We start from the raw sequence: 26,648 nt of genomic DNA on the forward strand, positions 1-26,648 counted from the left end.
AACGTGGGTAAATAAAAATCTGAAATATGAATGGAATCGGATATTAATTTTACGTTTTATGAGCTTCATGGATATTCAAAATTCTGACCCTTTTGTGGTTAGAATGTGGGTTAATAACATTATTGTGATGTGTGTAATTTGAAGATAATCGGACTCTTACATCACATTTTATAAGAGATGTAATTATTCAAAATTTTTGACCCTTTGTGGAGGAGGTACTTGATGGAGTGGACCGTTTCGCACCTGACATAGCACTGACGCAAATATTAGGGTTTGCAAAGTTGGAGCAAAATCGGATTATCCTTTCTCTTTTTGTGTAGTAAAATATTTTTTTGAAACTTTCGACCTTCTGAGGGGTAGGTGAGAGAAAGATTGGACCAATATTTCCCATCTTCGAACTCGATCTAAGTTTGACAATAATATTACGATGTTGCATGGTTGCACTAAATCGGATACTGCCTTCGAGAGTTATTGTGCGCACCAGCCAGACAGATAGGCGGACGGACATCGCTAGATCGACTCCAAATGTCCTGAAACGGATTTGGTTTAAACACACTTAGGGTCTAAAACCATTACTTCGATGAGACACGCTATGTAATGATATACACCCTCTGTAGCCATATGGCTGTGGGTATACAACCCCCTCGATATAAGAACAAACTTTGCTGTGGCAAAGAGTTGATAGTAGAAGTTGAGTCGAACTTTGTTGGTTTCTGGAATTTCTAATTCGTATATGCCTCTCTGGCTTTCCTTTTCACTGCAAATTTCAGTTCATTAAGCTCAAATCGAAAGAAAAATATAATAAAAGTTAAATTTTTCCATTTCTTAAAAGATTTCTTCAAATATTCACCAACAAATTCCGATTTTTAGAGTCTTATTTTGAAGAGCCATCCAAGTTATAATTGTAAATTTTTAAATAAATTTGAAGAAGCAATCGAGTTGTAATCATGAATTGTTTTAAAATAAAATTATTATATTCAAATATTATTCAAACTGATCAAAAATATACATTTGTTAAACTTTTTTTTTTTTTGAAATGTTTAAGGACTACAGCCGTGAGGGTTTATCAGAATTATAAAAAGGGCTTATTAAGAACATTCCTTTTAAGACTTCCGAATTTATATTTTTTCCTTCGGTACTCTTGTGCGTATGACTACAAGAAAATGAGATGACATTACTCATACGCACGAAGGGCTTTTGGGACATAATTTCATGCTGGTTATCTAATGTCATTATAATATCAATCGGATGGGAATAGAGCGAGTATTCGAAGGGGTATAGGAAGAGATGGAGAATTAAAAAGCTTAAAATCTACTTCGAAATTTAAAAATTACCCTATTTCTTCTTTTAAACAAATTATCAAAAATCGAAAATTTCATATTTCAATTTCATGCTAATTTTGAACATTGTAGCATTTGTATCAAACATAGATCCAGTTTCAAAATTGGAAATATTTTTTTTTTGAGGAATATCCAACGTTATATACTTTTTATATACAAAGCAAAGCAGACCCTAATTTAGTCAACTTCTCCTATTTTATATTTCTAGATCGCCTGATTTTCAATTGTTGTACAGAATTTTAAGCATTTCTTTTTGTAGACACAATGGATCCACTTTCCCTACAAGAATTTTTCAATAAAATTCTTTTTTTTGACGTCAAATGACATGGCAAAAAAAACAACAAATTGCAACCGCTTGCAAGACCACCAGACGCTGAATGAACCTTGTACTATACCCCTTTCTCTTTCTCTTTCGCTCTGTCTCTCATTGCTCTTTCTCACAGCTTATTATGTTTTTCATTCAATTTTCTGTTTGTATGGAGCCAACGGAAATGCCAATACATTGAGTGGGCACTCTTAGTGCATTGTCATTGAGAGAGAGAGAGAGACAATTTGCAAAGTGCGAACAATTGAATGAGCGCGAAGAGACAAATGTAAACAAAGAACCCACTATCTATCTATAAGTGTTTTGTTTTGATTCATCGCCATTAATCTCTCAATAATTACGATGTTTGTTTACATAGTTTTTGTTTTTTTTTTCTTTTGTTAGTTTGAAGAAAAGAGAATCTGTTTTGATTTGCTTTGATGTTGTTTTTGATGGTGGGTCGGTTGGGTGTTTGTCGGGGTGTTGGGTGTTTGCGAGTGTATGTGTGAGTATAGTGTGATTGTTTTTCTATTTTACAATTGAGGAAGCGGAAGTATTTGAAAACATGTCAAGTTTATTGTGGCACAGGTATATCACGTTTATACACATACAAACACATGCAATGTTCACATACAGAAAAAGTGTGAGGCTTCTGGGTAGTGTTGCCAGATAAGAGGTTATAACGATCGCTTTCGAAATAAAATAAATAAAGTTTGAAATATAAAAGAACGTGGAATTAAAAGATATTTTTTCATTAAACTTCATACTAATTTTCCAATTAAGTAGAAATAAAATAGATACTGCATTATTTATCTATTTTAAATTTTTAATGATTTGTTTCCATATAAACATGGTAACCCTAATTCCTTACCACTTTCGTAAGTAAAAATAATGTAAAAAATAAATACAAAAATTGCGAGATGAACTATTAAAGACTCGCAATGGAATTTTGATTCAAATTTGAAATAACATATTTCGAATTTACAAATGGTACCTTTTTATAAGAATATCTCACATGTACATATATGTATCAAACGAACATGATACTTTGTAATAAATAGACAATTATCTTTACATTGTCATATTTTTGCAATGTCGAAAAAATGTTTTAGAGTGTTTTTTTAGTGATTATTGAACCTGTTTTTTTGTTTAATAAACTCATATTGATGCTGCTGTAAACATACTTTAATTAGATATGACACTTGTAGTGCCTTGCCGAAATCAATATTTTTACATATGTAAATTCACATGTATCAGCGCAATGCTAATTAGCCGTTTACAAATAGACGTCAACGTAAGATTCCGCAAATAATTTCAAATCATTTTCAAATAGTGAGCTTAAATCGCTGCAAACAAATACTAAAAACTTGTTGTTTAGATGTTAATTAAATTGTTTTACGCACTCACTGGCTATTATAATTAGCTACTTAGCATTGAATGGGGAAATTGTTGTTTTCGGATTGAAGAGATTTGAGGAAAATTAAAATTATTTTTCAACAAAGTAAAAAATATTTGTAGGGAATGAAAATTAAATTAAAAATTAAAAATGTTTTAACGAAATGCCACTATTATGGCCCTAAGTGTACTTTAATAATTAAAAAAATAGTTTTTTATACCCTCCACCATGTGGAAAGTAAGTCATGTAAAATATATATATATAAGTGCGGAAATTCCAGTATTTGGGGTATATTTCCCACACATGTGGAGAAAATCATGAAAATTATGAATATCGGGAGGATGGGACTACAGAAAATCGTTTAACGATCGGCTGTAGGAGTAGGACCCTTTACGAAATCCAAATACCGAACTTTAAGTAATTCCGTTAGAAAATGTGGCTAAAATCGTAAAAATACCGAGCACCACTTTATTGGGGGCTATAACAAAATGTGGGCCAATATGCACAATTTTCTAAAAGAAACGTGGACCTATGAAGATAATGTTCTACTGCAAGAGTTTAAAAATATTATGAAATGTGGATACCGAATTTTAAACCATTACTTAAGAAATTTATGTTAAAATCGTCAAAAATACCGAATATTCTGACGTACCGATATTTTACAATTGAGAAAGTTTATTGTGGCACAGGTACATCACGTTTATATACTTACAAACACAAATAATGTTCACATTTAGAAAACTATGGTGTTTCTGTGTAGTGTTGTCAGATAATAGTTTATGATTGGAATCGGAAAAATCCGTTATATGGGAGAACGTGGACCTATTGACAATATCCTGCCACATGATCTAATGTCCATTATGAATTTAAAGTACGGCTATTCCGCTGAAAATTGAGGTTAAAATCCTCAACATACCGAATATGAGGAGGTACATATATTTAGGCTGCAAACGAATTCGTGGAAATAATTTTGACCTATTCCGTTACAAAGGAGGCCTAAAAACGTCAAAATACCAAATATCGGGAGGTATAATAACACGGGGACTACAAGAAGGCTTTGACCGATTAAGCTCAAATCAGATCAGAATTTTAGTACGATCAAGAATATATATTTTGTTCGGTCCTAAATAATTATTTTTCGATGAGCTACTAACGGAATGACAGTCTCTATATAGGTGGAAAGGATATCAAGTTAACTATGTATGGTGGAGGGTATTAAAACACAATATGCCACTGCTCTTAAAAATGTTTATTTAAAAACTCGCGATAAATATTTAAAAAAATATTCACAAGATCCATGAGTATGAGTCCTTGAAAAATAGCTCTAGAAAATCCACAAACGAGAATTTATTAGTCCTTGAAAAAATATATTAAAAACTCAACGATTATGGCTCTCACAAGCACCTTAGCATCTTCAAAAATATAATTTTAAAAATATAGTCAAAAATCCATGAAAAATAAAAGTCTGAAAATGTACTAAAAAATCCTCGATTATTGCTTTTACGGTCCTTGATTACGACGAATCAAAAAAAATATTTAAAAATTTTGTTAGGAGCCTTGAACAAATATGTTAAACAATTCAAGATAATGACTGCGATAGTCCTTCCTGTGACTCCTTAAAAATTTATTTTATAAATCCACGATTATGGTTCTAAAGGTCCTTTAAAAATGTATTTAATAAATCCACGATTATGGTTCTAAAGGTCCTTTAAAAATTTATTTTATAAATCCACGATTATGGTTCTAAAGGTCCTTTAAAAATGTATTTTATAAATCCACGATTATGGTTCTAAAGGTCCTTTAAAAATGTATTTTATAAATCCACGATTATGGTTCTAAAGGTCCTTTAAAAATTTATTTTATAAATCCACGATTATGGTTCTAAAGGTCCTTAAAAAATTTATTTTATAAATCCACGATTATGGTTCTAAAGGTCCTTTAAAAATTTATTTTATAAATCCACGATTATGGTTCTAAAGGTCCTTTAAAAATTTATTTTATAAATCCACGATTATGGTTCTAAAGGTCCTTAAAAAATTTATTTTATAAATCCACGATTATGGTTCTAAAGGTCCTTTAAAAATTTATTTTATAAATCCACGATTATGGTTCTAAAGGTCCTTTAAAAATGTATTTTATAAATCCACGATTATGGTTCTAAAGGTCCTTTAAAAATGTATTTTATAAATCCACGATTATGGTTCTAAAGGTCCTTCAAAAATTTATTTTATAAATCCACGATTATGGTTCTAAAGGTCCTTAAAAAATTTATTTTATAAATCCACGATTATGGTTCTAAAGGTCCTTTAAAAATTTATTTTATAAATCCACGATTATGGTTCTAAAGGTCCTTTAAAAATTTATTTTATAAATCCACGATTATGGTTCTAAAGGTCCTTTAAAAATTTATTTTATAAATCCACGATTATGGTTCTAAAGGTCCTTAAAAAATTTATTTTATAAATCCACGATTATGGTTCTAAAGGTCCTTTAAAAATTTATTTTATAAATCCACGATTATGGTTCTAAAGGTCCTTTAAAAATTTATTTTATAAATCCACGATTATGGTTCTAAAGGTCCTTTAAAAATTTATTTTATAAATCCACGATTATGGTTCTAAAGGTCCTTAAAAAATTTATTTTATAAATCCACGATTATGGTTCTAAAGGTCCTTAAAAAATTTATTTTATAAATCCACGATTATGGTTCTAAAGGTCCTTTAAAAATTTATTTTATAAATCCACGATTATGGTTCTAAAGGTTCTTTAAAAATTTATTTTATAAATCCACGATTATGGTTCCAAAGGTTCTTTAAAAATTTATTTTATAAATCCACGATTATGGTTCTAAAGGTCCTTTAAAAATGTATTTTATAAATCCACGATTATGGTTCTAAAGGTCCTTTAAAAATGTATGTAATAAATCCACGATTATGGTTCTAAAGGTCCTTTAAAAATTTATTTTATAAATCCACGATTATGGTTCTAAAGGTCCTTTAAAAATTTATTTTATAAATCCACGATTATGGTTCTAAAGGTCCTTTAAAAATGTATTTTATAAATCCACGATTATGGGTCTAAAGGTCCTTTAAAAATGTATTTTATAAATCCACAATTATGGTTCTAAAGGTCCTTTAAAAATGTATTTTATAAATCCACGATTATGGTTCTAAAGGTCCTTTAACAATTTATGTTATAAATCCACGATTATGGTTCTAAAGGTCCTTTAAAAATATATTTTATAAATCCACGTTTATGGTTCTAAAGGTCCTTTAAAAATATATTTTATAAATCCACGATTATGGTACTAAATGTTCTTTAACAAAATATTTAAAAAATCCATGATTATGCGAGTCCTTGAAATAGTATACTTAAAAAATCGACGATTATGGCCTTGGAAGTCCTTGAAAAAAAATATATTTTCAATTTCACATTTATTGGGTTAGGAGTCCTTGAAAAAATACGATTATGGCACTAAAGGTCCATCTTGGGAGTCCTTGAAAAAATATATTTAAAAATCCACAGTATTGGTAATAAAGATTCTTGATGAAATGTATCTAAAAATCTACGATTACGAAAAAACTATTTTTAAAAAATCCACTATAATTGTAGTGAGGACCTCGATACAAAAAATATTTTAAAAAATCCACCAATATGCTTGTCAGGATCCTTGAAATAACTTATTTAAAAGTCCACTAATATTACGGTATAGAAATTTTTTTTTTAAATTTCAATGTCTGGATCCTTAAAAAAATCTATTATAAATGATTATAGTGTTAATTTTATATTTAAATAATCCTCAATTATGGTAGTGAAGGTTCTTAAAAAATATATATTTAAAAAAATCCACGATTTTGGTGCTAGTAGTTCATATAAAATAATATTTGAAAATCTGATTTTGTTCTTTTTTAAAAATACTCGCCTATTTTTCTAATAATCCTCCTATGATTCCTAGAAAATATGTATTAAAAACCCTAGAAAATGTGTATTAAAACCAACCATTACGGATATTATAAAAATTCTAAAAAATTAATTAAAAATCGACGATAATTGGACCAAAGATTCCTAGATGAATATGTTAAAAAATCCTAGAACTCGTTAAAAAATATGTTAAAGAAATCGGAAATTACGGTAATCATTGTCCCTGATAAAATACACGAAGAAGCCCACCATTAACCTTGAATAAATATTTTCAAAAAATCACTGATTATGGTAGTAATGACATTTGAAACAATTTAAAAAATCTACAAATATCTTTGAAAATATATGTATTCAAAAACCCTTGCAATTAGTGTCCTTGAAAAAATAATTTAATGTTCGAAAAAACATATGAAAAAATGCCTTTGCGTGACTCGAGGACCTTTTAAATATATATTTCATAAAAATGTCTATGAATTCAGTACCCATGACGCTTGGAATTAAATTTTTAAAAGAAATTCCTTTAAGAGATTTCTTATAAAATTATTTAAAAAACCCCAATTATGGTCTTGAGAGTGCTTAAAATATTATATTAAAAAGGCCACATTTATGGCCTCTAAAGACCTTTAAACATTTTATTTAAAAAATCCAAGTTTATGGCCTTAAGAGTTCAAAAAATTTTTATTTAAAAAACTACTTGAAAAATTATATTTAAAAAATCCACGTTTAAGACCTTGGAAGTTCTTAAAAAATTATTTTAAAACTCCACGCTTATGGCCTTGGGAGTCATTAAAAATATTTATTTTAAAACTTTATTTAAAACATTAAAAAACATTTAAAAAATCCACGTTTATGACATCGAAGTCCTTGAAAATTTTTATCAAAAAAGTCCACGTTTAGGGCCTTAAAAAATATAAAAAAAATCTAGGTTTATGCCCTTGGAAGTCCTTGAAAAATTTTATTTAAAAAAACACGTTTCGGGCCGTGAAAAAATATTTAAAAAACCACGTTTAGGGCCGTGAACAAAATATTTAAAAAACCACGATTGTGAAACTTGGAGTCCTTCGAAAACATATTTTAAAAATTCTACGACTATATCCTGGGTGGCTTTAAAAATTAGTTTAAAAACTTGCTTAGTTCTAGAAAAATATTATTTTAAAATCAATAATTTTATCTCATTTTCGATTTAAGAGCTAAACCGAAGTAATCTCCACCCAAACTACTCAAGCGACTAAAATACAATTTCAATCCTCATTCATTTTCATCCTTGACGAATTGCTTATTTATATATATAGCAGTTGAAAAGTCTGTTAACCTCTGAGACAAATCTCCAAAACAGACACAAAAACAACAGCAACAACAACGGCAGCAAACCAAATAAACCTTCTCAAACATTGTGGCAGAAAGTATTTAGAAACCGTAGCTAGTACACTGTTTTATTGTTTTGTGCTTAAGACTTCAGTCGTCGTTGTTGTTGTAGTTGTTTGAACACAACAATTTAATCCTCTCTATCTACAACATGCCATGGCATTACATTTGTCTGGGATAACTGATGCTGCTGCATCGTACAGTCGTATTGTACTTGTGATGTGCTTCAAACAATTCTTGAAAATACACAGTTGAAAAAGGAAGTCATCGGCATCATCATCATCGTCAGTTAGCGAAATCCTTCGTTAGTAGTTCTTCCTTGTCTTCGCCATGGCAGGATATCCAAACAATGTTGTTTGTTTTGTGCACGGAGTACAAACATATTCATTACTGCAGCCCCGTGGCCGCCCACCAATTCCACTGCGAGTCACAGATGAACAAATAAAGTAACAAACCTTTACTCCCCTCTCCCGGTGGCCCTCTTTCTCTCTCGCGATGTTGTAAAAGAGTTTGAAGAGCAGCATTGTCGAGAAGAAATAACAGAAAGGAGTAGCAAGCAAGCATCGGGTCTTTCGCTATGTTTGATGACACACCAAAGTACACAAAACATTCCGAAAAGCAAATAAACAACAATCAAATTAAACGAAACGAATGGCGGAGAATAGCAAAGAACCGGAAAACTAAAACAAAAGGCAAAGAAACGAAGTTAAAGGAGTCACAAAGATACTCAATACATGGATAGAATTACTTTTTGCGCAATGCTATAGCTGGGAAATCTAAAGTCCTTTGAATTTTTCATAGATCCACAATGGAGTCCTTAAAAACAATATTTAATAAAATCCAAGACTATGGCCTTTGAAGTCCTTGAAATAAATTAATATTTTAAAATATCCACTTCTGGGTGTTCTTGAAAAAAAAAAAAATATTTCAAAAATCAATGTTTAAACCTTGGAAGTCCTTAAATAAAAAATATTTAAAAAATCAATGTTTAAACCTTGGAAGTCCTTAAACAAAAAATATTTAAAAAATCCACGATTAAACCTTGGAACTCCTTAAATAAAAAATATTTAAAAAATCCACGATTAAACCTTGGAAGTCCTTAAATAAAAAATATTTAAAAAATCCACGTTTATAGCCTTGGAAGTCCTTAAATAAAAATATTTAAAAAATCCACGTTTATAGCCTTGGAAATCCTTGAAATTTTTTTTTTAAATCCACGTTTATAGCCTTGGAAATCCTTGATTTTTTTTTTAAATCCACGTTTATAGCCTTGGATGTCCTTGAAATTTTTTTTTAAATCCACGTTTATAGCCTTGGAAGTCCTTGAATAAAAATATTTAAAAAAAGGCCACGTTTATAGCCTTGGAAGTCCTTGAATAAAAATATTTAAAAATCCACTTTTTTTGCCTTGGAAGTCCTTGAAAAAAATATTTAAAAAATCCACGTTTATAGCCTTGGAAGTCCTTGAAAAAAAATATTTAAAAAATCCACGTTTACAGCCTTGGAAATTCTTAAATAAAAAATATTTAAAAATCCACGTTTATAGCCTTGGAAGTCCTTAAATAAAAAATATTTAAAAAATCCACGTTTACAGCCTTGGAAATTCTTAAATAAAAAATATTTAAAAATCCACGTTTATAGCCTTGGAAGTCCTTAGATAAAAAATGTTTAAAAAATCCACATTTATAGCCTTGGAAGTCCTTAAATAAAAAATACTTAAACAATCCACGTTTATAGCCTTGGAAGTCCTCAAATATAAAATATTTAAAAAATCCACGTATATAGCCTTGGAAGTCCTTAGATAAAAAATATTTAAAAAATCCACATTTATAGCCTTGGAAGTCCTTAAATAAAAAATATTTAAAAATCCACATTTATAGCCTTGGAAGTCCTTGAATAAAAATATTTAAAAAATCCACGTATATAGCCTTGGAAGTCCTTAGATAAAAAATATTTAAAAAATCCACATTTATAGCCTTGGAAGTCCTTAAATAAAAAATATTTAAAAATCCACATTTATAGCCTTGGAAGTCCTTAAATAAAAAATATTTAAAAAATCCACGTTTGTAGCCTTGGAAGTCCTGAAATAAAAAATATTTAAAAAATCTACGTTTATAGCCTTGGAAGTCCTTAAATAAAAAATATTTAAAAATCCACGTTTATAGCCTTGGAAGTCCTCAAATAAAAAATATTTAAAAAATCCGCGTTTATAGCCTTGGAAGTCCTCAAATAAAAAATATTTAAAAAATCCGCGTTTATAGCCTTGGAAGTCCTTTAATAAAAATATTTAAAAAATCCACGTTATAGCCTTGGAAGTCCTTAAATAAAAAATATTTAAATAATCCACGTTATAGCCTTGGAAGTCCTTAAATAAAAAATATTTAAAAAATCCACGTTTAAAGCCTTGGAAATTCTTAAATAAAAAATATTTAAAAAATCCACGTTCATAGCCTTGGAAGTCCTTGAATAAAAATATTTAAAAAATCCACGTTTATAGCCTTGGAAGTCCTTGAATAAAAATATTTAAAAAATTCACGTTTATATCTTTTTAAGTCCTTGAATAAAAAATATTTAAAAAATCCTCGTTTATAGCCTTGGAAGTCCTTAAAAAAATTTAGAAAATCCTCGTTTATAGCCTTGGAAGTCCTTAAAAAATTTAAAAAATCCACGATTATAGCCTTGGAAGTCCTTGAATAAAAATATTTAAAAAATCCACATTTATAGCCTTGGAAGTCCTTGAATAAAAAATATTTAAAAAATCCACGTTTATAGCCTTGGAAGTCGTTGAATAAAAATATTTAAAAAATCCACGTTTATAGCCTTGGAAGTCGTTGAATAAAAATATTTAAAAAAATCCACGTTTATAGCCTTGGAAGTCGTTGAATAAAAATATTTAAAAAATCCACGTTTATAGCCTTGGAAGTCGTTGAATAAAAATATTTAAAAAAATCCACGTTTATAGCCTTGGAAGTCGTTGAATAAAAATATTTAAAAAATCCACGTTTATAGCCTTGGAAGTCGTTGAATAAAAATATTTAAAAAATCCACGTTTATAGCCTTGGAAGTCGTTGAATAAAAATATTTAAAAAATCCACGTTTATAGCCTTGAAAGTCGTTGAATAAAAATATTTAAAAAATCCACGTTTATAGCCTTGGAAGTCCTTGAATAAAAATATTTATAAAATCCACGTTTATAGCCTTGGAAGTCCTTGAATAAAAATATTTATAAAATCCACGTTTATAGCCTTGAAAGTCGTTGAATAAAAAAATTTAAAAAATCCACGTTTATAGCCTTGGAAGTCCTTGAATAAAAATATTTATAAAATCCACGTTTATAGCCTTGGAAGTCCTTGAATAAAAATATTTATAAAATCCACGTTTATGGCCTTGGAAGTCCTTAAATAAAAAATATGTAAAAAATCCACGTTTATGGCCTTGGAAGTCCTTAAATAAAAAATATTTAAAAAATCCACGTTTATGGCCATGGTAGTCATTGAATAAAAATATTTAAAAAATCCAGGTTTATAGCCTTGGAAGTCCTTGATTTATTTAAAAAATCCACCTTTATAGCCTTGGAAGTCCTTGAATAAAAATATTTAAAAAATCCACGTTTATAGCCTTTGAAGTCCTTGAATAAAAATATTTAAAAAGTCCTTAAATAAAAATATTTAAAAAATCCACGATTATAGCCTTGGAAGTCCTTGAAAAATTATATTTAAGTAATCCATGTTTATGACCTTAGTAGTCCTTGAAAAAATCTATAAAAAAAAGTCCTCAATTATGGCTCCTGAAGTTCTTGGCAAAATTAGTTAAAAATCCTCTATTGTGGCCTTTGAAGTCCTTGAGAAAAATAATTTAAAAATAATTAAAGAAATGGGTCAATTGATCTACCTGGAGTCCTTGATGGAAAATTGTTATTAAAATCAAAGAAAATGGCACCGCGAGTCCTTAGAAAAATTATTTAAAAAATCCCCAACTGTAGCCTCTGGAGTTTTCAAAAAAAATATTCGAAAGATCCATGCTTATGGTCCTGGGAGTCCTTACAAAAATTATTTAAAACTCCTCAATTGTGGCGCCGAGAGTCCTTAAAAAAATATTTAAAAATCCAAGATCATGGTACTACGAATCTTTGAAATTAATTTTTTTAATCCTCATTTGTGTATCCTGTAGACCTTAAATGTTTTTTTTGAAAAATCTTCAAGAATCCTTGGAAAATTTCAATATTTGTATCCTTAAAAATACAAAAAATGTTGGTTATTTTATCTCCATATATTTATTGACATTTATCTTTTTATTATTAACTTTATTTTTTAAAAGCCAATATTGATGCCAAATCCTCCGCCATTGGGGTTATAGTAGGGATCCACATGGAAGCGTGTTGGATTTTCTTCAGGATGGGAAGGTTGTGGCCCATTGGAGTCCGGTCCATCGGCATTATCGTCAGCAGGCTGAAAAATAAAAATACAGACAGAAATTAAAATCTTTGAAAGTTTGTTGTATTAAATTATTACCTTTCCCAAGGATAGAGCCACCAAAGCCAAGAAGAGGAAGAAAGTTAAGAATTTCATTATTAGTTTTCAGTTGATACAAAACTTTGAGTGTTTTTGAATTTCGCTTTCAGTAACCGACCTTATATATTCAAGATATTGTTAACTGTGAATATAATTGGCAATTACGTTAATTACTTAGGGTAATTAACAGTTATCTATTGGGGAAGTCATTTGTTGTATCAATTTCGAAAATAAAAAAATGTATTTTAAATGACCCCACTTCAAAGGTGGGTAATTAAGAAGGTGTTTTACATAGTATCGAGTTTTTCTAATATGGTCTATGAGTTTCAAATTTTACCCTCTCCCAGGAAATATCTACAGGGTAAGATAAAAAAAATTGCAACCAACTTCAGACTGCTGTCATTTCTAAGCCACTCGTCCGACAGCTTGTAAAATTATTCCAGTGACAGCTCCTTATATTATTTACAAGCGTACAAAAGCATTTTGGTGAGAATTTTCCAGAAAAAAAGTTATTCGTGATGGAATTCAAGCGGGATAGTGTGATTTCTTTCTATTTAGCTGGAAAACCACAAGTGGCTATCGTTAGAGCACTCCAGCATTTAAATGTGAATAAATCTGTTGTGTCTCGTACTTATATTTAAACATCGTTACAGTGATCAGTAGGAAGCGTAGCTCGACCTCAAGGAAGTGGAGGGAAGAAAACAGCAACATCAGCAGAAATGGTTCGAAAAGTAAAAAAAGCGAATTGGTCCAAACCCGCGACTAGTGGCTAGTGAGTTGAACACCTCGCAATAATCCATTCGGCAAATATTAAAAAATGAGCTCGGTGTAAAGCTATTGAAATTCCAAAAAGTGCAAGAACTTACACCGCAACAGAAAGAAAATAGACTCAGACTCAACAGAGCTAAAGAGTTGCTTCGCTTGGCCGAAAGTGGTGAACTGCCGAATTTGGTTTTCTCCGATGAGAAAACATTCGTTGCCCAGCAGCAGCTGTAAACAAACAAAATTATCGTATTTTCTTGCCAAAGAGGTCAGCTGAAAATTTGCACCTTCGGTTGGCCACCGGAACTCAAGCGCCGGCTATGGTAATGGTGTGGGTGTGGGCCGCCATAACAGCCGATTTTAGCTCTCCGCTCGTATTAATCGACCATGGCTAAATAAATACCGAATATTATCGCTAAAATATTCTGGAGGGTGTATTAAAGCCTTGGGCAGACATTTTGGCCGCAGACCTTGGACATTCCATCAGGTCTCAGCACCATGGCACTCAGCACTCGCCAGCCAAGAATGGTTACAAAGTGAGATTCCTCTCTTCATTTCCAGCGCACAATGGCCACCAAAATCTCCCGATACCAATCCGTTGGACTATTGTGTCTGGAGTATTTTGGAAAGCAAGGTTGGCACTAAAAAATACCAATCCGACGATCACCTCAAGCAAGCGCTCCGTCGGGAATGGGCCAAAATAACGCAGATCAACATTCGGGAAGCGTGTGACGGTTTCATTGGCCGTTTGAAGGCCATAATTCATGCCAAGCTGACCGATTCGAACAAATCTAAACTTATTCTAAAATTTGATGCTATTTCCGACATTTTTTGCTTTCATTCAACCAAATTAAAAAAAAAATTAAAAATTATGGCATTTTCCCTTGTTGCAGTTTTTTATCTCACCCTGTATCTGAGGTTTATTGAAAATTAGCAAAGGAACATTTTTTGGATTATTAAAGGATATTCCTTAAGGCTATTTCATAGCTCTGATAGATTTTGAAAAATGGCTTTCTTGCTTATATTTCTGAAAGAGGTTTCGAAGATTTTGTGAGAAAAGTCCGGAGGAGCAACAATTTAATTATTGAATACTAACTCTAAAGAATATTTCGTGATTGTTTCGAGCATAATTTTTAAAGGATATATTTTTACAAATGTTTTAAGTATTGCATGCGGGATATTTTCTGATGAATATTTTATGGTTTTCTTGATTTTTTCGACACATAGGCGTTTTTTTTTTGTAATAACTGGGGATATTTTGTGATTTTCTTTAGGATTTACTTCGAGAGATAATATTTCATGGATATTTCTTTGAAGAACAACTTCGAAATTTCGAAAAAAATCCTTACGGACATTCCGTTGATTATTTTTATGTAAATTTTCAGGTATATTTTTAGAAATATACTTTTTTAAGAATATTCCAGGTATATTTTATGGATTTCATGAATCTTAGGGGAAATTTTTAATAATGGTAATATTCTGTGGTTTTTTTAGGAATTACTTCGAGAGGCAACATTTAATGGATACATCCTTTTTTGTTTAATGTTTCCAAAATAACAGTTCGTTTTCTAAAATCTTATGATTTCTCCAAAAAAATTCGAACGAAAAACAGAAAAAAATTAATTACCTGAAATTGGGAAGATTTGCTGAAGATTTTCCTTAAAGACGTTCTATTTTTTAATTTTGAAAATTATTTCCTGACATTTTGAGCATATTATGAAAAAAATTACGGATGTTTCTCGAAAGATATTTTTTTATGAATATTTCACTAATGTTTTGGTGGAATTTTTAAGAAATACTTCGAAAAGAAATTTGCAGATATTTTAATAATAGGGATATTTTGAAAAGTTTTTCAAGAATAAGTCCGAGAATTTTTAGTAGAGAATACATCGAACGAATTCTTCTCGGATGTTTTCAAAATTATTTCTGATAAATATATTTTTTAAGGACATTCCTTGCCCTTTTTGTCCCAAAATCTTTGACAAAATCACAAAAAAAAGAAAAAAATATTCAACTGAAAATTCCCTCCCCAAGAAAATGTTTACTTAACCATACGTTTGACTATGAAAACCATGTGTCATGTTGCTCTGTAAATGCTGTGAGCATTGACAAGCATTTTCCCGGCAAGTTGCTGTGCAAATGTGTGAGTGTATGTGTGTTGGAGGGTTTTATTTTCGTTCATGGTATAAAAACCCCTCCCTCACCTCCCTCCAAAAACCGTTGACTTGCATTTGTTTTTTTTCGGTTGCATTGTTAAGTTAAATTCTGATAGTAAACAACAAATAATAACAACAATAAGTAAAACGAATGCTTAAAATTAACAAATATCAGGAATGGGAAATAACTGCTCACAAAAGACCTCACATCGAAAGACCTTATGAAGATCTCCCAAATGGTCAGTTATCAATGGAAAACCTTCTTCTATCTTTGAAAGACACCTAATTTCACCATAAACGAGTTCTTAAAAAATTTTACTACATCGAGAACTATTGGTACTTTTTCGCTAGAAAAGAGTGTGTCAAATTTTTAAATCATTCTACCCTTAGCCATATGGCTAGAGATGGTATATAACATTTGATATGGCTAAAACGTGCTTCATCGAAATAAAGGTTTTAGATCCTAGATATCTTGGGAGCAAATCCGTTTCAGGACATTTGGAGTCGATGTAGCGATGTCCGTCCGTCTGTCTGTTTGTCTGGTTGGCTGGTGCGGTCGATAACTCCCAAATGGAGTATACGATTTGGTCTAATCTTGGTACATCGTAATATTATTATCAAACTTAAATTGGGTTCGGAGATGGGCAATATATCTCCTTCTGGTACCTACCCCTTAAAAGGTCGAAATTTTCAGAAAAAAAAATTTACTGCACAAAAAGAGAAGGATAATCCGATTTTTTCTCCAACTTTGCGAATGGTTAGTACTGATGCAAATAAATGCCTGGACAATATCGCTCCACTCCATGAAGTACCTCCCCTAAAAAGGGTTAATATTTTTTTTTAATAATTATAACTCTTATAAAATGTGATGTTAAATCCCGATTGTCTTCAAATAACACACATCCGAATATTTTTTTTAACCCAAGGTCAGGTGCGAAAATGGACAATATCGGTCCACTCCTTCTGGTACCTCCCCCACAAAGGATCAAAATTTTGAATAACCATGAAGTCCATAAAACGCGAAGTTAACATCCGATTCCATGCAGACTTGGTACATCGCAATATTTCCATCAACACAAAATCTGTTATAAGGATAGTAGAGATCGGACAATTCCTTCTGGTACCTCCCTAACCAAAACGATAATAAAATCCGAAATAATCAACCGGATCTCTTCAAATTTCACACATTCCATTGTTTCTACAAACACAATATCTGCGGCGATGATGGAAATATCTCTGGTATATCCTCCACAAAGGCACAAAATTCTGAATATCCATGAAGCTCATAAAACATGAAATGAACCTCCATTTTCATTCAGACCTGTTACATCTCAATATTTCCATAAACACAAGATCCGTTATAAAGATGGTAGAGTTCGGACCATTTCTTTTGGTACCTCCACCACAAAGGGTCAACGTTTCGAATAACCAAAACGATCATAAAATCCGAAATAATCACCCGGATCTCTTCATATTTCACACATGGCATTATTTTTACTAACAAAAGATCTGCTGAAAAGATGGGACATATCGGTCCACTCTTTCTGGTGCCTTCCCCACATAGGGTGAAAATTTTGGCTATCCATGAAGTCCATAAAACGCGAAATTAACATCCGATTCCATTCAGACTAGGTACATCTAAATATTTCCATTAACAAAAGCTCTTATATGAAGATGGTAGAGATCGGACCATTCCTTCTGGTACCTCCCCCACAAAGGGTCAAATATTTGAATAACCAAAACGATCATAACATCCGAAATAAGCACCCAGTTCTCTTCAAATTTCACACATTCCATTATTTCTACTAACTCAAGATCTGCTGTGAAAATGGGACATATCAGTGCACTCCTTCTGGTACCTCCCCCACTAAGGGTTCATAATTTTGAATAACCATGAAGTCCATAAAACGCGAAATTAATATCCGACTTGGTACAACTCAATATTTCCATCAACACAAGATCTGTTATAAAGATGATAGAGATCGGACCATTCCTTATGATACCTCCCCCACAAAAGGTCAAAGTTTTGAATGACCAAAACGATTATAAAATCCGAAATAATCACCCGGTTCTCTTCAAATTTCACGCATTCCATTATTTCTACTAACACAAGATCTGCTGTGGACGTATCGGTCAACTCCTTCTAGTACTTCCCCACAATGGGTTAAAATTTTGAATAACCATGAAGTCCATAAAACGCTAAGTTATCATCCGATTCCATGTAGACTTGGTACATCTCAATATTTCCATCAACACAAGATCCCTTATAAAGATGGAAGAGATCGCACCATTTCTTCTGGAACCTCCCCCAAAAAAGGTCAACACAACACAAGATATGCTTGTGAAGATGGGATATATCGGTCAACGGCTCCTGGTACCTCCTCAAAAAAGGGTTAAAATTTTGAATATCCATGAAGTCCAACGCGAAATTAACATCCGATTCCATTCAGACTTGGTACATCTCAAAATTTACATTTCAAATTTTCATGTTATAAAGATGGTAGAGATCTGACAATTCCTTCTGGTACCTCCCCCACAATAAGTCAAAAATTTAAAAGGCCAAAACGACCATAAAAGCCGAAATAAGCATCCGGATCTATTCAAATTTCACACATGCCATTATTTTTACTAACGCAAGATCTGCTGTGAAAATAGGACATATCAGTATATCATAATTTCGAAAAATAAAACGCTCACAAAACGTGAAAAAAGCGTACAACTCTCTTCAAATTTCATACATCCAAACATTTTTGCTAACGCAAGATCTGTTGTGAAGATGGTAGGTATATATATATCAACCCCTTCTGGAACCTCACCTACCAAGGTTCACAATTTCCAATACTTATATCAGTCATAACATGCGAAAAAAGTCAACGATTCTATACAACTTGCTCTGTTAGCACGTTGGAATATTTATATCAGTTTTAGGTCAGATACGAATTGGACAATATTGGCCAACTGTTTCGGAGCCTCGCCAATAAAGGGTCAACGGTTTGAATCATCATAACTCAATGCTGGGGTATACATCCGTCGTCATAACGGACTGATACTATTTGACTTGTTTTCGAAACACCTATCAAGGAATACTTAAATCGTACACCACGGCGTATGATGAATGCACAAAGAGCAGAGAGTAAGTACCTGTAAGTATGAGACGGAGTATGGTGGTGGTAGTGCCAAACCAAACCCCATGCCATTATGCCATACTTACTACACTTTTTTACTCTCAGTAGGAGCATGAGACTTCTCTCACCATTAAACTACCGGTAAAAAGAGAGAGAGAGAGATGTCCTTGTTGTTGTTATCACTCATAAGGGGAGCCAAGTGGCAATGCTCGCCATCAGAGTTGGCCCCCTTAAATACCAATGATGATAATTTTCTTCAGTCGTTTTTAAGTAGTGTGTGGGCAGGAGGTTGTCCCCTCTTTTGGGTTGCTACTGTTTGCCATCACTTCTATAGATTTGTTGTTTATTTATTTTTTCTTCTCTTTTTATTTGCCATGTTTTTCATTAACATCATTGAAATACGGCGGCATAGGGATTAATATGACAGAGGTCGTCATTTTCACCCTACTTTTCTGGCAGGTGAAATCCTGTTTGGGTAAATAATTTTATTCAATTGGACCAAATTTTTGTAGTTATGTTTTTCACATTTTGTGGTGGTGTTTAAAAAGAGTATTTGGAAGGGTATTTTTTCTTGTCTGGTATTTTTTTTTTTTTTTGCGTTTCAATCATTCAGTTGCTTATTCCCCTTTTATTACTGCGGCTGCTGGCCAGGACTAGTAGGGTTCATATCTACAATTATGTTTCGTCAGTCGTTGTTTGATAGGTCTTGTGTTCAATTTCAAATATTCACCCAATTTTGTGTTGGAGGTTGTTTACTCATTAGGCGAGGGTGTATGGGGCATTCCGCAATATAATGTGGATGAAAAAATACATTAAACAAAAAACTAAGTATCAGTCGGTTTTGCCGACAGATGTATATCCTCCGCCAATGTTCGATTATTTATATATATTTTGATTTCTGTTATGATTATTCATATTGTTGGCCCTCTATGGAGTAGGTTCCGAAGGAATGGAATAATATTATCCATTATCGGATCTAAACAAATATGATATAAATATTGCGACGTCCCAGGTTCGCAGGTATATATCATGTTCACAACAGATCTTGTGTTAGCAAAAACGTTTGTGTGTGTGAAATTTGAAGGGAGTTGGATGCTTATGTCGCTTTCTTTCAGCGTTTAGTTTTTTAAAATCTTGAACCCTATGTGAGGGAGGTACCAGAAAAAATGGTCAGATCTCTACCACCCTTATAACAGATATTGTGTCGATGGAAATATTGAGATGTGCCAAGTGTTAATGGATTCGGATGTTAATTTCTCGTTTTATGAGCCTTATGGTTATTCAAAATTTGGGCCCTTCTGGAAAATTGTATTTAGAATATCAACGATTATGGTCCTGGTAGTCCTTGAAAAATTGTATTTAAAATATCCACGATTATGGTTCTGGTAGTCCTTAAGAATGATTTTAAAAATCCACGATTATGGTTCTGGTAGTCCTTAAAAATAATTTTTAAAAATCCACGATTATGGTCCTGTTAGTCCTTAAAAAATGATTTTAAAAATCCACGATTATGGCTCTGTTAGTCCTCATTTTTTTAAAAATCCACGATTATGGTTCTGGTAGTCCTAAAAAAAATTATTTTAAAAATCCACGATTATGGTTCTGTCAGTCCTTTTTTTTTTTTAATCCACGATTATGGTTCTGGTAGTCCTTAATTTTTTTTTTTTAAATCCACGATTAAAAAATTATTTTCAATCCACGATTATGGTTGAAAATATTTCATTAAAAAATCCACGATTATGGTCCTGGTTATCCTAGAAAAAATTCTTTAAAAAATTCTAGATTATGGCCCTGGTAGTCCTTGAAAACATTCTTTTAAAAAACCACGATTATGACCTAGGTAGTTCAACACATCCACGATTATGGTCCAGAAAACAGATATTTGAAAATCCACGATTATAGTCCCGAGAATTCTTGAAAAAATGTCTTTTAAAAATCCACGATTATAGATCTTGTAGTCCTTGAAGAAATATTTGCAGAATTCAATATTATGGCACTAAAGGTCCTTAAAAATATTTAAAATATCCACGATTATTAGGATCATAGTCCTTGTAAAATTTTATTTTAAAATCCACGATTCCTTAAAAAATATATATTTAAAAAATCAACCATTACGGCCTTTGGGGTCTTTGAGAAAACTTATTTAAAAAAAATTATTAAAAAGTCAATAATTACGGCCTGGTCTCAGTCTGGATTGCTACCTAAGATTCTTTTGAAAAATATATGGCTATAAAAATGTAAGGATATTTCTAAGCGTAATCATGATTTTTCGTCAATTTTTTTTCAAGGACCTTTAGGACCATAGTTTTGAATTTTAAATTTATTTTTTCTAGAAACTCTTGTTGCCTCCGATCATGTCTCTGATACTCCTTACAAAATAATATCTATACTTCCTTCCATCTTGGAAAGCATCATATATTTTTACCAACCCATACTCCCTTTTTTATCTTAGAATGCCAGGCAATAACTAACAACACAAGTAGCATCAGCAACAGCATCACAACCCTTATAATCAGCAACATTGACAAAACAATAGAATTTTTCACAAATAATATGTTTCGTTGTCCTCTGCTGGCGTCCTGCCGTCAGCATCAGCAACGTCACTTCTGAGTGGTAGCATTGAGCGGCAGCTAGTGTTGGTGTCACACAGAAACTTACGTGGAGGATGTTTAGTTCATTATCATCATGAACAACAACAACAAGAACAACATCAACGACAGCAGTGGCTGCGGCAACAGCATCACCAACATCCTCTCTCATCAGCATCATCATCTGCTACTCCTCTTCGACCGACCGATGGCAATGATGATGATGATGAAGCTCATGCTGATGAAGGCAAACAAAAATAAACAAAGAACCAAAACAACAAAAACAACGAAATACTCAACCATTGAAACAAAACAGTAACAAAAACAATGAGTTTTTAGACAAATAACAAATAAATAAATAAAAATAGAGAAGAAGAAGCAGAAGATGAAAACAATATGCGTTCCGAAATTGTATTGGGGAGAAACAAGTATGAATATAGCTCCAACTGAAGGTCAGTAGGAAATGCGGAGGGGAAGGACATAGACATAGATTTTGTTATTTTGTAGGATATTATATTTCCGAGAAAGGAAAATATTATTTATGAATGGCAGTCTTATTGATTGACGTCAATGGAGATCCAGTTATGAGGAGGAGAGATCGTAATAGTTACTAGGTCTTCAAATATTGAAGGTATATAGGGTACCTTTTAAAGGCCTGTAAAAGGATTTCTGTCTTCGGAAGATAATTATACCTTAAACATACATAAACAGGGTCTTAGAAAAATTTATTAAAAAATCCATGATTATCGTACAAAGACTCCTTGAAAAAATTAATTTCAAAAATCCACGATTATATCCTTACGAGTCCTTGAAAAAAGTCGTGTAAATAACATGCTATTACATCCTTACAAGCTATTACATCCTTACATCATTTAAAAAATCAAGATTATACCCTTACGAGTCCTTGAAAAACATTTTTAAAAATCCACAATTATATCCTTACAAGTCCATGAAAAAAAGACCTTTGAAACTCTTACGAGTCCTTGACAAATCCACGCCTTACGAGTCCTTGACAAATTCATTTTATAAACAGGATTATCGTACTAAGGGTCCTTGAAAAAATGTCTTTAAAAAATCCACGTTTATACCCTTACGAGTATAATCTTTAAAAAAATCAGGATTATGGTCCTTGGAGTCCTTGAAAAAATGTCTTTAAAAAATCCACGATTATGATGCTGGAAGTCCTTTAGAAATTTTATTAAAAAAAACAATTTTGATCCTGGAAGTTCTTGGAAAATCCATTATTATGGATGAAAGTCCTTGAAAGACGTTATTAAAAAATCCACGATTATGATCCTGAAAGTCCTTGGAAGACGTTATTAAAAAAATCCACGATTATGAGTCCTTGGAAATTTTCATTTAAAAAATCCACGATTATGATCCTGGAAGTCCTTGGAAATTTTCATTTAAAAAATCCACGATTATGATCCTGGAAGTCCTTGGAAAATTTTATTTAAAAAATCCACGATTATGATCCTGGAAGTCCTTGGAAATTTTTATTTAAAAAATCCACGATTATGATCCTGGAAGTCCTTGGAAATTTTTATTTAAAAAATCCATGATTATGATCTTGGAAAATTTTATTTAAAAAATCCACGATTATGATCCTGGAAGTCCTTGGAAATTTTTATTTAAAAAATCCATGATTATGATCTTGGAAGTCCATGAAAAATTTTATTTAAAAAATCCACGATTATGTTATTGGAAGTCCTTGGAAAATTTTATTTAAAAGCCCACGATAATGATCCTGCAAGTCCTTGGAAATTTTATTTAAAAAATCCACAATTATGTTATTGCATGTCTTTGGAAAATTTTATTTAAAACATCCACGATTATGATCCTGCAAGTCCTTATAAAATTTTATTTAAAACATCCACGATTATGATCCTGCAAGTCCTTGGAAATTTTATTGAAAAAATCCACGATCATGTTATTGGAAGTTCTTGGAAAATTTTATTAAAAAATTCCACGATTATAATCTTGGAAGTCCTTTGAAAATTTTATTTAAAAAATCCACGATTATGTTATTGGAAGTCCTTGGAAATATTTTATTTAAAAAATCCACGGGTATGATCCTGGAAGTCCTTATAAAATCTATTTAAAAAATCCACGATTATGATCCTGGAAGTCCTTGGAAAATTTTATTTAAAAAATCCACGATTATTATCCTAGAAGTCCTTGTAAAATTTTATTTAAAAAATCCACGATTATGTTATTGGAAGTTCTTGGAAAATTTTATTAAAAAATTCCACGATTATAATCTTGGAAGTCCTTTGAAAATTTTATTTAAAAAATCCACGATTATGTTATTGGAAGTCCTTGGAAATATTTTATTTAAAAAATCCACGGGTATGATCCTGGAAGTCCTTATAAAATCTATTTAAAAAATCCACGATTATGATCCTGGAAGTCCTTGGAAAATTTTATTTAAAAAATCCACGATTATTATCCTAGAAGTCCTTGTAAAATTTTATTTAAAAAATCCACGATTATGATCCTGGAAGTTCTTGGAAAATCTATTTAAAAAATCCACTATTATGATCCTGAAATTCCTTGGAAGACGTTATTTAAAAAATCCACGATTATGAGTCTGGAAGTCCTTGGAAAATTTTATTTAAAAAATCCACGATTATGTTATTGGAAGTTTTTGGAAAATTTTATTTAAAAAATCCACGATTATGTTATTAGAAGTCCTTGGAAAATTTTATTTAAAAAGCCCACGATTATGTTATTGGAAGTCCTTGGAAAATTTTATTTAAAAAATCCACGATTTTATTATTGGAAGTCCTTGTAAAATTATATTTAAAAAATCCACGATTTTATTATTAGAAGTCCTTGAAAATTTTTATTTAAAAAACCCACAATTATGTTACTTGAAGTCCTTGAAAAATTTTATCCATGATTATGATCCTGGAAGTTCTTGAAAAATTTATTTAAAAAATCCACTGTATTGATCCTGAAAGTCCTTGATTTTTTTTAAGCCATGAATACTATCCTGGAAGTCCTTAGAAAATTTTATTTAAAAAATCCACGATTACACCTCTAGAAGTCCTTAAAAAAATTAAAAAATCCATAACTATATCCTTATCGGTCCTTGAAAAAATTTATTTAAAAAATCCACTATTAGAACTCTATGAGTCCTTGAAAAATTAGTTTGCTCTTTGAAAAACTTGAAAATTCCACGGTTATACCCCAAGGATTCCTTGCAAATTTAAGGATTCCTCCTGTCTATTGAAGACCTCCAAAATATGTGCTGTCTATAGAAGACCTGCAAAAGGTCTTCGGTCTATAGAAGACCTTTTGCATTTCAAAGGAATTCTGTCTATAGAAGACCTTCAAAGGTATTCTGTCTATGGAAGACCTTTAAAGGAATTCTGTTCATAGAAGACTTTCAAAAGATCTTTTGTCCATAGAAGACCTCCAAAAGGTCGTTTGTCCATAGAAGACCTTCAAAAGATCTTCTGTCCATAGAAGTCCTTCAAAAGGTCTTCTGTCCATAGAAGACCTCCAGAAGGTCAGAAGATCCATAGAAGACCCTTAAAATGTCTTCTAATTATAGAAGACCTTCGAAAGGTCTTTTGTCCATAGAAGACCTGCAAAAGCTCCTCTGTCCATAGAAGACCTTCAAAAGGTCCTCTGTGCATAGAAGACCTTCTAAAAGTTTTCTGTCTGTAGAAGACCTTCTTAAGGTCCTCTGTCCATAGAAGACCTTCAAACGGTCTTCTGTCCATAGAAGACTTTCAAAAGGTCCTCTGTCCATAGAAGACCATCAAAAGGTCTTCTGTCCATAGAAGACCTTCAAAAGGTCTTCTGTCCATAGAAAATCTTCAAAAGGTGTCAATGGAAGACCTTCAAAAGGTATTCTGTCCATAGAAGACCTTCAAAAGATCTTCTGTCCATCGAAGACCTTCCAAAGGTCTTCTCTCCATGGAAGACCTTCAAAAGGTCTTCTCTCCATGGAAGACCTTCAAAAGGTCTTCTCTCCATGGAAGACCTTCAAGAGGTCTTCTGTCCATAGAATACCTTCTAAAGATCTTCTGTCTGTAGAAGACCTTCTAAAAATCTTCTGTCTGTAGAAGACCTTCAAAAGGACTTCCCTCCATAGAAGACCTTCTAAAGATCTTCTGTCTGTAGAAGACCTTCTAAAGGTCTTCGGTGCATAGAAGACCTTCTAAAGGTCTTCGGTGCATAGAAGACCTTCTAAAGGTCTTCTGTCATTAGAATACTCTTAACAATCTGTTAAGGGTCTTCCTTCAGTGAAGGTCTCTGGGGCGTATGATACATCATCTGCTATTACCTTACATCACTCATACGCCTCAGGTGCTTTTCCAATTGGGCATTTCTATCATTTTCCCGAAAAAAAATACGCACATTCGTTCGTAATTCACAGTAATATCCCAAATATAAAAACAACAACGGCAAATACATGTTATTCTATGCCATATTATACCCTCCATGGCTGGCCTCCCTCCAGCTCACAGATGTGAAAATAGTCCAACAGCAAAGAGCGGCAAATTTGAAGTATTGTCGAATTTGTGCAGCATTCGAGAGTTGAGGACGACGACGACTTGTTGTATTTGTACAACTCAACAACAATATTTTGTTGTCTTATTTGGTCGGTTGGTAGGTCGGTCTGTCGTTCGTTCGTTCGCACAGTGTGGGAGTGTATGGGTGAGTGTGTGTGTCTGTTTGCATACTAAAACATACTATAGTTATTTTGTTGTTTAAACATTTCAAGTTTTATTTTCATTTCAAGTTTTGTTTTTTTTTTTTTGGTTCAGTTGTGCCTTGCAATTCTGTAATGTGGTCCTGGTCGTTGTAGTTGTGACGAGGGGGGAGGGTGCTGGTGGCAATGGTGGTGTTGTTGGTAATGCTATTGATGTTGTTTTTGTTTTCCCTTTTGTTATATGTTTTCAGTTTGTATGCCATACATTTATAAATACAAAAATACACCGAAAAACACACACACACATACACCCACTCATACACGTCCCTCCACATTCGGAACAATACAAATACACTCACTCAGCTGCATGAAAGTAAGCTCAGAATTGGATTGTAGAATAAAGCCAGCGGTATGGTTTGGTTAGTAGCTCCAGTTGTTTTTATTATTTTTTTTTCGTGTATGTGTGTGTACATATGGGTGTCTCTGTGTGTGCATGCGTGTGTGTGTTCCTACG

At 32.0% G+C, this 26,648-nt stretch overlaps 1 long non-coding RNA gene across 1 annotated transcript; it reads right to left on the reverse strand.

Annotated features, from left to right (window-relative positions):
• Positions 1–12,576: 12,576 nt before the first annotated feature.
• LOC131806330 (uncharacterized) lies at positions 12,577–13,131 on the reverse strand. Its single transcript, XR_009344007.1, has 2 exons — positions 12,838–13,131; positions 12,577–12,774 (listed from the first exon to the last, which is right to left on the reverse strand). It is a non-coding gene; the product is annotated as an uncharacterized LOC131806330 (long non-coding RNA).
• Between the last annotated feature and the right edge of the window lie 13,517 nt (positions 13,132–26,648).

This window comes from Musca domestica, unplaced genomic scaffold, assembly GCF_030504385.1.
Source record: "Musca domestica strain aabys unplaced genomic scaffold, Musca_domestica.polishedcontigs.V.1.1 72, whole genome shotgun sequence".
Classification (NCBI taxonomy): domain Eukaryota; kingdom Metazoa; phylum Arthropoda; class Insecta; order Diptera; family Muscidae; genus Musca; species Musca domestica.